Source organism: Rhincodon typus, chromosome 21 (genome assembly GCF_021869965.1).
Source record: "Rhincodon typus isolate 14 chromosome 21, sRhiTyp1.1, whole genome shotgun sequence".
NCBI classification, from domain to species: Eukaryota; Metazoa; Chordata; class Chondrichthyes; order Orectolobiformes; family Rhincodontidae; genus Rhincodon; species Rhincodon typus.
The window spans coordinates 17,575,283-17,589,667 of NC_063352.1; positions in this window are offsets into that span (position 1 = coordinate 17,575,283).

The window sequence follows — 14,385 nt, forward strand, 5'->3', positions numbered from 1 at the left end:
ACACACACACACACACACACACACACACACACACACACACACACGCATGCACGCTAATAGTATCACACACCTGACACTCATTCACTGATACACACTCAGCAAATGGTTCTGTAAAAGTTAATTCTGAATATCAAACAAATGAAGCTAGCTTTAAGACAGATATCATGGAGGATTTCGCCATCAAGTGAATGATTAACACTTGAAATCCCCAGACAGACTGGTAGAGATTGGAACCCTGGAATTTTTTTAAAGAAAGGACTGGATTCTGCAATGGACAGATTATGGGGCAGTTATGGACAGATGTATTATGATGGTTCAATGTTAGGGCCATTGCTTTATTTGGTGCAGGATGTAGCTCTCTTATTCGGCAATATCTATCGGGTGACTTCTGGGGTTCCACCCACTATACTTCCAGTTTAGGACAATCACCTATCTCATTCCCTGCATTACAATTTTCAAATTCATTTCTAAAAGTCAGCACTGTGTATCAACTGATTTATTGCTAGTTGCAGATTACTGGTGGGTTACATGGTTCCTGGTTACTGACTGGGCTTATTAGTTAGAGTACAACAAGGGTACAATTCTAAAGCAAATGCAACAGTGGAGGGACCTGGGATACACGTGCTCAAATCATTGAGGCGGATGGTGCTGCTTAAGAACATTATTAAAATGGTATACTGATCTCTGGCTTTCTAAATAAAGGCATAGAGTATAAAAGATAAAGTAACTTATGCTGCACTTCAAAACACGCTTAAAATTGTACAGAGAGTGGAAAGAAGATAGAGAATGGTTCAGGAACTGAGAGACTTCAGTAACATAGCTATAGATTAGAGAAATTGAACTTGTTTTCCTTGGGCAGTGATTATTGAGAGGAGAGAACAAGAACTGTAGATGCTGGAGTCAGAGATAACACAGTGTGGAGCTGGAGGAACATGGCAGGCCAGGCAGCATCAGAGGAGCAGGAAAGTTGATGCTTCAGTTTGGGACCCTTCCTTTTTCTTCATCAACTTTCCTGTTCCTCTGATTGTTGAGAGGAGGTTTGATAAAGATGTTGAATAACATGAGGGGTCTGAAAAAAGTGCACAGGAAGAAACTTTTTTATCGGCAGTAAGGTTGAGAACCTGAGGACATTGATATCAGGTGAATGGCTAAAGAACTAACAAGGAACGTTACCAAGTCAGTGGCTAGGTCCTAGAAGGTATTGTCTGAGAGTGTAGCATGGGCAGATTCAATCCTGGCTTCTAAAGGGGAATGTGATGTGTACCTGAAGAGAAAGAAATTGCAAGTCTACAAGGCAGGGATGGCCAGGGCTCTTGCTGTGCAGTGTGCATATGTCTGAGTCAGTTTACCTGGATTCAAGTCACACCTGCTCTGGAGGCAACCTCTGAACAGGTTGATTAGGAAAACATCTACAAGGAAAGGATGAGGGAGTGGGATTTGCAGAGTTCCTCTTGCAGAGACCTACCATGGACACAACAGGCTGAATGGAGTCATTCTGCAGTGTAACCATCCTGCACATGGTTTTTAGTGAGGCATGTCACAAGCTCCAGAGTTACAGTTGAATGCTTCCAAAAATATTGGATGCGCAGAAGCAGCTGGCCAACTCCAAGTAGATGTTTACAAAGCATGATGAGAGGCTATGGCATGTCCTTCTCTCTGAACAGCCTCATGTTTACAGACTGGTGTGTGTATTCCTGTTGAAGCTGGGATGGATGTGGTAAATATGTCCCCCACAGGAAACATGACCAAGTGCCTGGAATATCTACATCCAATGGGCTCCGCATGTATTGTTAGGAGGTCATTAGTAGTGAGACGCCTCCTCTATACAGCAGGTACCAGTCTAGCATCAGGAGGCTGTGGATGTTGATTATAAACTGATGTGCAGAAAACATTAACCCAGAACAGTCAAAGAGACAGAAAAATTCTTCATTTTGGCATAAAACCCTCAACAGCTTCAGTCAATGTGTCCAGAATTCCTGAGAGCTGGGCATTCATGGTTCAAAGAGAAGTGAACCTTTACTGTGGTATCCTCTCTGTCAACCATGCCATTGTGGGTAGCTCACGTGCGCCAATATCAGAAAGTTCTGAGTTCAACTCTTGCTTCCGAAGCTTGAGTCTAACTTAGACTAACTCTTCCAGCCAGCAGTGAGGGGCTGATACATTGAAGTGTTATAAAGTGGAGATTGACTCCATTCTGTGAACTAAAATTGAAATAGCCAAAGAGGAGCACCTCGCCCCATAATCTGTAGAAGGAGTGTGAAAGGTGGTGTAACCTGCTTTTCAGCAACTTCTTGTGGTTAAATAAAATAAATCACTGAGACTCGCTTTAAAATCAACAAGTAACAATTTATCTATCTAACTCTAACAGTGAACAAATTAACTAAAGTATTAACAAACTGAATAATTCCTTTCTAACTACCAACTACTCCCGAATAAAGCAAAATTTTAATGGTGTGCTGTTCTAATAAATATGAGTCCCACTTATATTAAAAAGACATAGAATTTAGTCTCTCAAAATTACAGCCAGGTTATGTGCCTTCCAGAATGTTCTGTGCCTTCTCTGTCGATTTTTCTGTCAGGAATATTAAATAGTTGTGCCATTGGTACCATTGTTACTTAGATGGTGCTTTCTCTAAGACATAGAGGAGGCTTTGAGCGCCAGCAAATCTCTCTTGAGAACTGAGGACCATTAGCTTTGGTAGATGGCAGCTAGCTTTGGTGTCTTCGTCCAACTACACACCCCCTCCTATTTTATACCCTCGATGACATATCAATATTTCTTAGAATAGGATTGGCCTTATGTTGTCATAACTATCAGACTTTAATTTAGTAGGTTTTTGTTATCTGAGCACCTGGTTCAAATTGATTCGCTACATTCAAAAGCCTGTTGTCTTCATAAAAAAAAACTGTTGCTTGGCCTGCTAACTGTCCAGCCTTTCAATACAAATGTTTCAATTCGGGTACTTGTAAACTTTCAAGCTGCTGCTCACAGACATTCATTTTAAATCTCTAGACACAGAAAAAGCACATGATCTTTTCAAGGGACCACGCAATGCTTTCCCCTCTTGCATTTTACAAACACCAAATTCTAACTTCCTGCCTCCCAATCCACAAGTACTCTACCTAACTTCGCGACAGAAAGTATTATCATTTTAATACGATGCTAAACTAAGGTTGCCTCAGCCCATTCTTGGCAGACATAAAAGGTCTTACTTTTGAAGTATAGCTGTATCCTGATCAATATTTGTCCTTCAACCAGCATCACAAAATCAGATGAGTGATTCATTACCTCATTGCTATCCGTAGGCACCTCTGTGCAAATTGCCTACCATGTTTCCAACAATAACAGAGTGCCTATGCTTCAGCAGTAGTTAATTGGCTGTTTTGGGATGTCCTGAGGTTGTGAAAGGTGCTACAGAAATGAAAGTCAATCTCAACCTCCATCATATTCCTTTGCAAAAGAGGAGACCATTTTGTTGGATTCTAATTTGGTCATTTCCTGTGGCACTGATCAAATCAAATAAAAGCCCCACATCTTACCCACCTCCTGTATTCTGATTCTGTTAATCATCTCTTGACACATTCAACCATACCCACAGAATCCAGTCAACTTTCAACCGTTATTACCTGGAAAAAAGTATTAACAAATGAAGCAGAGGAAACCTAATTACTGTTCCCCTGAGCTTCACTGCTTCCCTTTATACTTTATTTCAGGAGCTCAGCGGTGGGAGCTGTGATCTTAATTAATGCACGTTAATTAGGTAAAATATTTTTGGGGATTCTTCAAAGTGTAACAAAAATTGTTGACAGTTGATTGTTATATTTAGCTGATGGTGCCAATCAATACCTTTGTACCCTTGCAGCCATGTCACATAGTTCATTTTGTGTACCTTACTGAAATTTAAATGGTGTTCTCTGATCTCCATGGAAACTGAAGAGTTTCACTTTTAATATCGACCTCTTCTTTCTTAGAGGTGTTGGCACACTCTCTCAGTTTATTGCCGAAGAGAGAAAATATTTCCATTCGTCAAGACAACTGCAAAAATACCAAATTTCAAGCAACTGCCATCATTTATACCACAGGAGTAAAGGGTCCATATCGGTTGAGAATTCAACTCTGGCTGGCACAGGTTATCATGAAGAAAGCAGTGGGGATTTTTATACAGATGCACCAAACTCCCAGGTAATTTAAAAGCACTGTAAGGCTCGAACATGTCCCTTTAGTTTTCAGCGAATTGGTCCCTAGCAAGCATAAATCAACCATTTTCAAAGTTTGACTGAATATCTTCACGTGGTTGTGAGCATAGCTTTTGGTTCACTCAAGATTGGTCAGGAAGTGTTGCCTGAAATAACTGCACAGAGGCTGGTATCCGTTACCAAGGCATCCTTTATTTACACATGAAGAGTCCTTGACTATAGTACAGCCTCATACAGAGTCAGGCACCAGACGGTCAGTAACAAAAACAAAACCAGAAATTGCTGGAAAATCTCAGCACGTCTGGCAGCATCCAAGGAGAGAAATCAGAGTGAATGTTTTGGATTCAGTATCCTTTTTTCAGAACTGATGGTAGCTAGGAAAATGTTAATATTTATGCAGAGGGTGATGTAGGGGAGGGTGGAGAGTAACCGATAGGTAGAGATAGAGTCCAAAGACAGAGAAGAACAGTTAGACAGACAGGGAAGTGGTTAAAGTTCAGCCTAAGAGAATGAATAGCTACTAATGGGTACTATTAGTAGTTGACAATGGGTTGTTTGTGGTAGCAGCCAATGCGATGACAAGGCCAATTGTGTGGGGGTGGGGGAAAGTGTGGGGAGAGGTGCTTAAGGCCTAAAATTGTTGAACTCAATATTGAATCCAGGAGGCTGTAGAGTTCCCAAGCGGAAAATGTGGAGCTGTTCTTCCAGCTTATGCTGAGCTTTGCTGGAGCGCTGCAGCAGGCCTGAGACAGAGATGTTGGCCAGGGAACAGGGTGGTGTGTTAACGTGGCAGGTAACTGGAGCTCAGGATCTCTTTTGTGGACAGAACGTAGGTGTTCTGCAAAGTGGTCACCCAGTCTGCGTAGAGGAGACCACACTGTGAGCTGTGAATGCAGTAGACTAGATTAGGTGAAGTGCGGGTAAATTAGTGCTTCACTAGGAAGGTGTGTTTGGGCCCTTGGACACTGAGGAGGCAGGAAGTAAATGGGCAATGTTTGCAGGGGAAGGTGCCATGGAGTTGTGGGTATGCTGGGAGTGAAGGAGGAGTGGACCAAGGGTCCTGGAGGGAAGGGTCCATGCAGAAGGCTGACTTGGGTGTTGGAGAGGAACATGTGTCCGGTGGTGAATCCCACTGGTGGTAGAAATGGCTAATTTTCCTATGGATGTGCATGTTGTTGGAATTGTAAGTAAGGGTGAGGGGAGCCCTATCACTGTTGTAGGAGGGAAAGGGATGTGAGGGCTGAAGTTCTGGAGATGGGTCAGACCTGGTTGAGGGCCCTGTCAACTAAGGTGTTGGGAAATCCTTGATTGAGGATGAAGGTAAACATTTGGGAGGCTCCCTTGTCGAAGTTGGCATTATCAAAAGATGTGATGGAGACAGAGGAACTGGTAGAATGGAATAGAGACTTTACAGGAAGCAGGGTGCGAGGATGCACAGTCAAGATAACTGTGGGAGTTGGCGGGTTGAGAGTAGATATTGGTGGTCAGTCTATCCTCAGAAATGGAAACAAAGAAGGGAAGGGAGGAGTCGGAGATAGACCGGGTGAAGATGAGAGCGGGGTGGTAAGTAGAAGCGAATTAGATAAACTTTTCCGATTCCAGACAAGAGAGGGAAGCAGCACTAATGGTGTGATCAATATTCTGGAGAAAGAGTCGGGAATGGGGGTCAAAATAAAACTGGAACAACGAACGTTCTATGTACCCTACAAAGAGAAAGCCATAACTGGGGGCCATGCAGCTATCCATGACCTTTGACCCAAAAAAATGGTGAGGGGAGTTAGAAGGGAAGTTGTTCAGAGTGAAGATGAGCTCGGCCAGGCGAACGAGGGTGATGGTGGATGGGGCCAATTCAGGCTTCTTTTCCAAGAAGAAGCGGAGAGCCCTGAGACCATCCAGGTAGAGGATGGACGCATAAAGGGATTGCACGTCCATAGTGAAAAGGAGGTGGCTGGAGCTCGTACACATAAAGTGTCGGAGGATTGTGGATGTAGGGGGGAAGGGACCAGAATGTCAGTATCTCTGACTCTTGTCCTTTCATATGTCAACCAGAACTCCCTTTTGGGGGCTTTTAATCTGGTCCAATCAGGGAACTCATATTGTGATCTAATTGTGGCGTCAATTCCACATCTACCCATGCTGAACTTTGACTCCTTTGTTAGTCAGGAATCTATCTACTGCTGCCTTAAAACATTCAATCACTTTACCTTCACCACCTTTTGTGGAAGGAAAGATTGATGACACTCTCAGAGAAAAAGAAATCCTCATCGTGTCCATCTTAGATAGGAAACCTTTTATTTTTAAACTGTATTATCTGGTTCTATTCTCTCCTGCAAGGGGTTACATCCCTTCAACATCCAGCCTGTCAAGTTCCCTCAGGATCTTACATGGTTCAATCAGGTCACCTGTCATTCTTCTGAATTCTAATGGATACAAAAGCAATCTATCCTACCTTTGCTCATACGATAACACCCTTAACACAGGGATGAGTCAAATGAACCCTACCTCTGAAGCAATCATTCACTTTCTTACATAAGGAGATCAAAACTGTACACAGTGTTCCAAATGTGGTCTCATCAAAGCTCTGTAAAGCTGCAGTAAAACTTCCCCAGCACTATATTATGCTCTCCAAGCATCAAAAGACAACATTTCCTTGGCCTTTCTAATCATTTGCTGTATCTTCTGGGATTCATGTACCAAGACACCCACAACCCTTTGACCTCGGTATTCTGCAACCTCACTCCATTCAAATGATCTGATGCTTTCCTCCTGCCAAAGTGGACCAGCTTACATTTTTCCACATTATAATGCATCTGTCAAATTTATACCCACTCACTTGGCCTATCCATCTCTCTTTACAGGCTCCTATGTCCTCTTGACAATTGACTTTTCTATCTATCTCTACACCAGTAGCCAATTTTGCCATAATACATTCAGACCCCTCATTCAAGATATTTATACAGATTGCAAATATTTGACACTTCAACACTCATCCCTATGGCACACCAGTCATCACATCCTGCCAACCTGAAAATGGTCCTTTTCTCCCACCCTCTCTTTTCTTAGCCAAAAATCCTTTATCCACGTTAATATCTTATGCTTACACCTTGTGCTTTTATTTTGCATAATAACCTTTGATGTCTCCGTGACATTTAATGGTACCCATTTTGTTTCGGATTTTGCAAACATGATCTGGTTGATTGCGTGACAATATCTGGGCCAATCAGAGTTGACTTGCTGACCGATCAGCACACCTTTCCTCCTGTAATATAAATTCTTGTGATTGTTTGAGATTTGGCATTACATCCCAATAAATGCAAGGTGAAAAGCTTTAGCTGGATATCTCTCTTTTCAGAGATATTCAGGCTCCATACTACCGAGCAACAATCTCACACAAGAATGATTGTCCTTTGGTGTCTTAGCTGAGTGGATGTGTTTGATCCATGACCTAGACTATTCAACCATGAAGGAGAGGGGACCATGGAAATGGTAATCTCGAACATCTGGCCTTGGCTTACCTTGTCCCCGTGATGACGTTTCCATGGAGAGTTGCTAGATACAGATTAGGAGTATCAAAACAGCTGATCTGGCTACCCTTTTGCTAATTTGGGAGGCTGTGGCCTTGTGGTATCACCTCAGTACAAAACAAAGTTACAACTTCGCTGTCTTCCTGTTCCTTAGGGTTTAGAGATGTGTCTTTTTAAAGCATTTATTGAACATTTCAGACTAAAACAGGGGTTTTCGGGAGGTGTGGGGCGGAATGTGTATGTGGAGCTCCAGCAAAGACTATGTATCAACATAGTGAATTTGTGGCCTTACCTACACCCCTTTGGCAGTCAAATTGATCAAAGCCATTCAATCTAGAGACTGCTAATAACTAAGAATAGGATTGTTTCTCGAAAAAAGAATTTTTCTTCAACTATTGAGTGTGATATTCTGCCACTTTTGGTAGGTATGGTAGGGGATTGCATTAGGCATTTGAAGGAAGCTGGTGTTAAGAAACCCAGCTGTGATTGGGAGACATAAACACCATAGTAGCCAACGAGGAACCACAGAAATCTTTTTATTGATCGGTCTTGCATTCCCCAAGCTCCTAACTACCATATGGTTTTCAGGCAAGTTGACTAACTACTACTCTTTTATAATGGAACAAAACGGCTGTGTAGGCTCTGAGCTAACTTAAAACCATAGACTGATTTAACCCAGAAACAAGCTCCTAGCCCATCATGCTTGTGCCAGCTCGGTGAAAGAGCCATGCAATTAATCCCACTACCCCTGCGCTTTCCACATAGCCCTGCAATTTTCTCCCTTTCAAGTATGTATCTAATTTCTGTCTGAAAAATTATATTGAATCTGCTTCTGCCAGCCTTTTAAGCAGTGCATTTCAAAACACAACTCACTCTGTTAAAAATTTTCTCCTCATCTCATTTCTGGCTCTTTTGGCAGCTATCATATTCAGATAGCAGTAGACAGTTTGTGAATTTTATTGAAAAGCTATTACTGTGGTGCAGATGCAGGGTTTCAACATACCTCAACGTTCAAAGGAAGGGGTTCCTTCATTCCTACAAGTTGGACCTGAAACTCTTGGCAGAATGATACGGAGGTGATATAAGGGACTATACAGCATCATAAACCTGAAGGGATCAACTTCTTAATTATGCCCAATGCCATAGATAAGAGAAAATTAAAAGCCTGTTATCTAAATTGTTAGCAACAAAAACAGGAGTGCAATTTAGTTTAAGAGATAGAATGCATGTTACAGGCTTACCACAATATTGTGACAACATTTATACTTGTTAAGTAAGTGTTTGAAAGGTTTGAAAGGGAATATGGATTTGAGGTTACAACCAGATCAGTCATGATCTTCTTAATTGGTGAAGAATACTCAAGGGGCTGAATGGCCTACTCCTGCTGTGGATTGTTAAGTCTGTATATATGTACATATATAAATCTAGCAGCATTGTATCCAATATAAATCTTGGACGAGTATTTCATTGAACTCAGGGCTGTAACACGCACCATATGGCCTGTTTGCTTATCAAACCAAGTGTTCAGGTTTGCTTGGTTTCCATGTGGTATAATTTGTTTTAAGGCCATAATATTGAGTTACCTTGTAATCTTTTGTTTTCACAGATGTTAATTGAGGTTGCATTTTTGACCCTCTGATGTTATACTTTCATTACAGTGAGCCAACAGGAGTGGATAATTTAATATTTTACAACCATGGGCTTCAACCCATGGAAAACATGAGATGTAAGGGCCATTAATTCCAGCAAATCTCTGGCAATATCAGTCGTTGTGCTTGCTTCTGGCATTGTTGGGAAAGGAAGGGAAATGTGGTCAGTGTGTCACACTAATCTCAGTCTTACATTTTAAACAGAGAGACATGAAATAGATCCACTGAAGAGATCTCTTGTCAACATTGTTCCACTGCCTCCCCTAACTTAGGGCTATCAACACTCCAAATCACTCTGGAGTGTCCAAGACTAAAAGTTTAATCTTGAGGACACTGCTGTGAGAAAAATCAAGAGAAATATTGCAATAAAGTAGCCTTTGGTTTAAAATAACAACTTTTTGTCTAGTTGGTTGAGCTGGGAAGGTAAAAATGAGCATTTGACTGACAGCCCAGGGTTACTCAATCAGGTGGTGAGGAGTCTGTTTAACTATCGAATGATCAGTCTAGATTCTTGGCAGATGATAGTCCCTACTCATGTCAGTGAACACAAACAACTTTAATTAATGTAACCATCTACAAATGATGGTAAAAGAGGGCATCTCTGGAACTCAGATTCAGTTCTAGTTGCATTATGACATAGCTTCTTAAGCACATGCCCAGTAGCTATTATTAGAGTAAAAATGTAGTTTACCCTTTACTCCACATTAGCTCTTCCGTTGACAATGTGCCTGGAGGATTGAACTATCAGACAACCAATGGTGGGAGAGAATACTGCTGGCTGCAGCTTGAAGAAGGACTGTCCTTGCTGAAACCTCTAGGAATATGACCAACTAGAATGGACCGCCAACCACTACCTTGACAACCAAAAGTTGACCTTGACAACCAAAGGCAGCATATTAGGTCAGGCAACCTCAAACTCAAAGGATGGCACCAAATTGCAGTAGGATTTCCTCATAGAATCACACACAGTGCAGGAGGAGGTCATTTGGCCCATCACTCATATGTTAGCTCTTTGATAAAACTATCTAATTGGTTCCACCACATCCTTAACACCAAATCCCCAGGCAATTTCCCATGGTACTGTACTTTTCTTTAACAAATATATATCCAGTTCCTTTTTCAAAGGTACAACTAAATCTGGCTCCACTTTCAGGCAGTGCATTGCAGATCGTCACAACTCACTGACTAAAACAAAAACACTCTTGTTTTCTTTGGACAATTAGTTTTAGTCGTATTCATTAGTTTTCTCTCCTGCCACTGGAAACAGTTTCTCTCTATCTATTCTATCAAAGCCACTCATTGTTTTGAATTCCTCTGTTAATCGTTCTGTTTGCCTTGTCTGTTCTGAGATCAATCCCAGCTTCTCATACCGCTGTCCATCATCAGTATACTGCCCATTCACACAGGTCAAACTCCAAACTTAAATCCATTTTAAAAAATTTTGAATTATCCTTGAATAGATTTCAGGCATCTGTACTCTCATGTCAGGTTTCCCTCAACATCATGGTATTCTTCCAAACAACTAAAAGGGTCTGGTTCCATCCTGTTTTAATGTCTATCTGGATAGATGGCACCTCCAACAGTGAAGCACCCTTTAGTACTGCTTGGGAGTGAGGCCTTAAAATGCTTTGTTCAAATCCCAGTTATGGGGTTTGAACTCACAACCTGAAACAGCTGAGAAAATGTTTTTGACTAAGTTGCAACTGACATATGACAGACGGTTGTCTAATTTAGTTAAATATCCCTATATATTTAAGAGGAATTTTTTTCACCCCAATGCCACATGCAGGGTTAAACAGCCTGCCTGGAATTTGAAACCACAGTGAACTGACTGGTGTTAAACTGAGTCACTTGCCTAATAGGTTAATGTTTGGCAGGACAGAGAGCAGTCATGTCAATTCACTGCCTCAATGTGAATTATATGTTTGGATTGCAAAGCTCTGCAGTTACAGGTAGAACTAATAAATATTTTAATTATTCACAAAAACTGAAAACAACAACTAAGTACATTCTGTGACTTTTTTTCCATTTCCTGATCTGATCATCTGTCTCAGTATGAATTACATATTCATCTCACAACCTCCCTCTGACCTCTGCCTGTTACTGTTTGTTCAACCCGTCTGTATTTATGCATTATTGTTCTTATAAGAGCATTGCTTTACCCACTGGCTCAGGCAAGTTCACAGGATGGAAGATCAGAATGTCCACGAGGATTTTCTGTATGGCGTATTAACCTGATAGAGAACTTCCAAATGTTTCCATGTGTAACACGAAGGCAGTAAACGTTCATTCTCATTCCCGGGACACAAGGGAGAGGAAAATGTTAAAGTATACCCGTGGGGCAAATGCACCAATAAAAACAAAAAACAGGAAGCCACAATGTCATTTATTGGCTTCATTAATCGCCACTTGTGGCAGAACTTGCCTCCTACAGACTAGTCTCCAGCAAGAAGGCAGCCACCCCTATCCCCAACTGGACTTGATTTGCTGCATGTGCTCCATCTCACAGAAAAATGGAAAGCTACTGACAACGAAAGGTTATCTGTGTTAAAATAAGTAAATCAAAAAAAGATACCTGTTTTTGTCAAAATTTAAATCAATACTTTTTATTCTCTTTTGGCTGAATCTTTTGCTGATCCAGGTAAAGGATCTTACAGGACAAAAGGCGTCTGTTTCACCTGTCATGGCTCTTTGGAAAGCTGTCAATTAATTTCATTCGATGCTCATCTCCAGTCAACTTTCTATTCTTCAATTATAATAGAGAGACTTAGGGGTTCAAGTTCGTTCTTTGAAGTTTGTGTCACATTTAGACAGGGTGGTTAAGATAGCATTTAGCACGCTTGCCTTCATTGCTCAGACCTTTGAGTATAGGAGTTGGAACGACATGTTGAGGTTGTATAGGATGTTGGTGAGGCCTCTTCTGGAGTACTGTGTGCAGTTCTGCTCGCCCTGCTGTAGGAAGGATATTATTAAATTGGAAAAAGTTAAGAAAATATTTGCCAGGATGTTGCTGGGACTGGAGTGTTTGAGGTGTAAGGAGAGGCTGGATAGGCTGGGACTTTTTTCACTGGAGCATAGGAGGTTGAGGGCTGACCTTATGAAATAGGCAGGGCATAGATAAGATGAATAGCAATGGTCTTTTCCCCAGGGTGGGTGAATTCAAAACTAGGGAGCATATTTTTTTAGGTGAGAAGGGAAAGATTTAAAAAGTACCTGAGGGCAACTTTTTCACACAGGGGATAGTTCATATGAACTGCCAGAGGAAGTGGTAGATGCAGGTACAGTTGTAACATTTAAAGACATTTGGGTAGGTACATGAAGAGGAAAGAATTAGAGGGATATGGATCAAGAATCAGAGGCAAGTGGAACTACTTTAGTTTAGGAAACTCGGTCAGCATGGAGAGTTGAACCGAAGGCTCTGTTTCCATGCTGTATCCAATAGAGTCAATTGAATATGACTCTATCCAATTCCCTTTTGAAAGTTACAGTGGAATCTAATTTCGCCAGGCAGTGCATTCTGATCATAACAAGAGAAAATTCTCCTCACCTTTCCACTGGTTTCTTAAACAATCTAAATCCTTTGGCTGCAGCTCCCGCCAATGGAAACAGTCTCTCTCTCATGATGTCACCAAACAACTTTGTGTTAAAGAATTTAATAGCCCCATCAATCTCTGCACATATCTGTCCCTGGTCATGTGTGGTTGAACCAAGTATAGACTGAAGCTCTGTCCCTTACCTATTCATAGATTCATAGATGGATTGGCCATAGATTCATAGATTAGCACAGCGTAGAAAATGCCTTTTGGCCCATCGAGTCTGCACCAACATAACTACCACTTAAAGTGCGCTAATTCCAATTTCCTGCACTTGTCCCATATCCTTGAATGTTGTGATATTTGAACCGTTCACAGAAATATTTTTTAAAAGTTGTAAGGTTTCCAGCCTTCCCAGGGAGTGCATTCCAACTTCCCATCACCCACTGAATAAAAAGGTTTTTTTTTCCCAAATCCCCTCTGAATTTCCTGCCTCTTACCCTAAAACTATGCACGGTCATGATTGGCCCCTCAACCAAGGGGAACAGCTGCTCTCTTTCCACCCTATCCATACCCCTCATGATCTTGTACACCTAAATCATGACCCCCCTCAGTTTTCTCTGCTCTAACGATAACAATCCACACTGACCTAGTCTCTTCATATTGCTCAATTTCTCCATCCCAGGCAACATTCTGGTGAAACACCTCTGTACCATCTGTAGTGCTATCACATCCTTCCTGTAGTGAGGTGACCAGAACTGCATGCAGTACTCCAGCTATGGTCTGACCAAAGCTCTGTACAACTCCAACATTACTTCCTTGCTCTTATACTCTATGCCACAACTGATGAAAGCAAATGTTTCATATGCCTTCTTAACAATCCTATTCACATGCTCTGCCTACTTCAGGGATCTGTGGATAATTACCCCGAGGTCCTTTATTCCTCTAAATACTCCCTCATCTTGTTTCTTCTTCCAGAGTGCATCACTTTGCACTTATCAGGGTTAAATACCATCTGCCACTGGTCTGCCCATTGACCAACCCATCTATATCTTCCTGTAACCTACAACCATCTTCTTCGCTATTAACTACACTATCAATCTTGGTATCGGCTGCAAATTTGCTGAACATTCCTCCCTCATTTTTAGCTATATCATTTATGTATATAACAAACAGAAAGGGTCCCAGTACTGATCCTTGTTGTACGCTACAGGACACTGGAGTCCAGTCACTCAAATAGCCTTCTACCATTACCCTTTGTGTCCTTCACTAAGCCAGTTTCTGATCTATCTCACCAAGTCTCCCTCACTTCCATGTGCTTGAACCTTCTCAATCAGTCTCCCATGTAGGACCTTATCAAAAATCCATATAAACTACATCAACTGAACTTCCTTCAACCACAGATAGCACAGTGTGGAGCTGGATGATCACAGCAGGCCAGGCAGCATCAGAGGAGCAGAAAAGTTGACGTTTTGGGTTGGG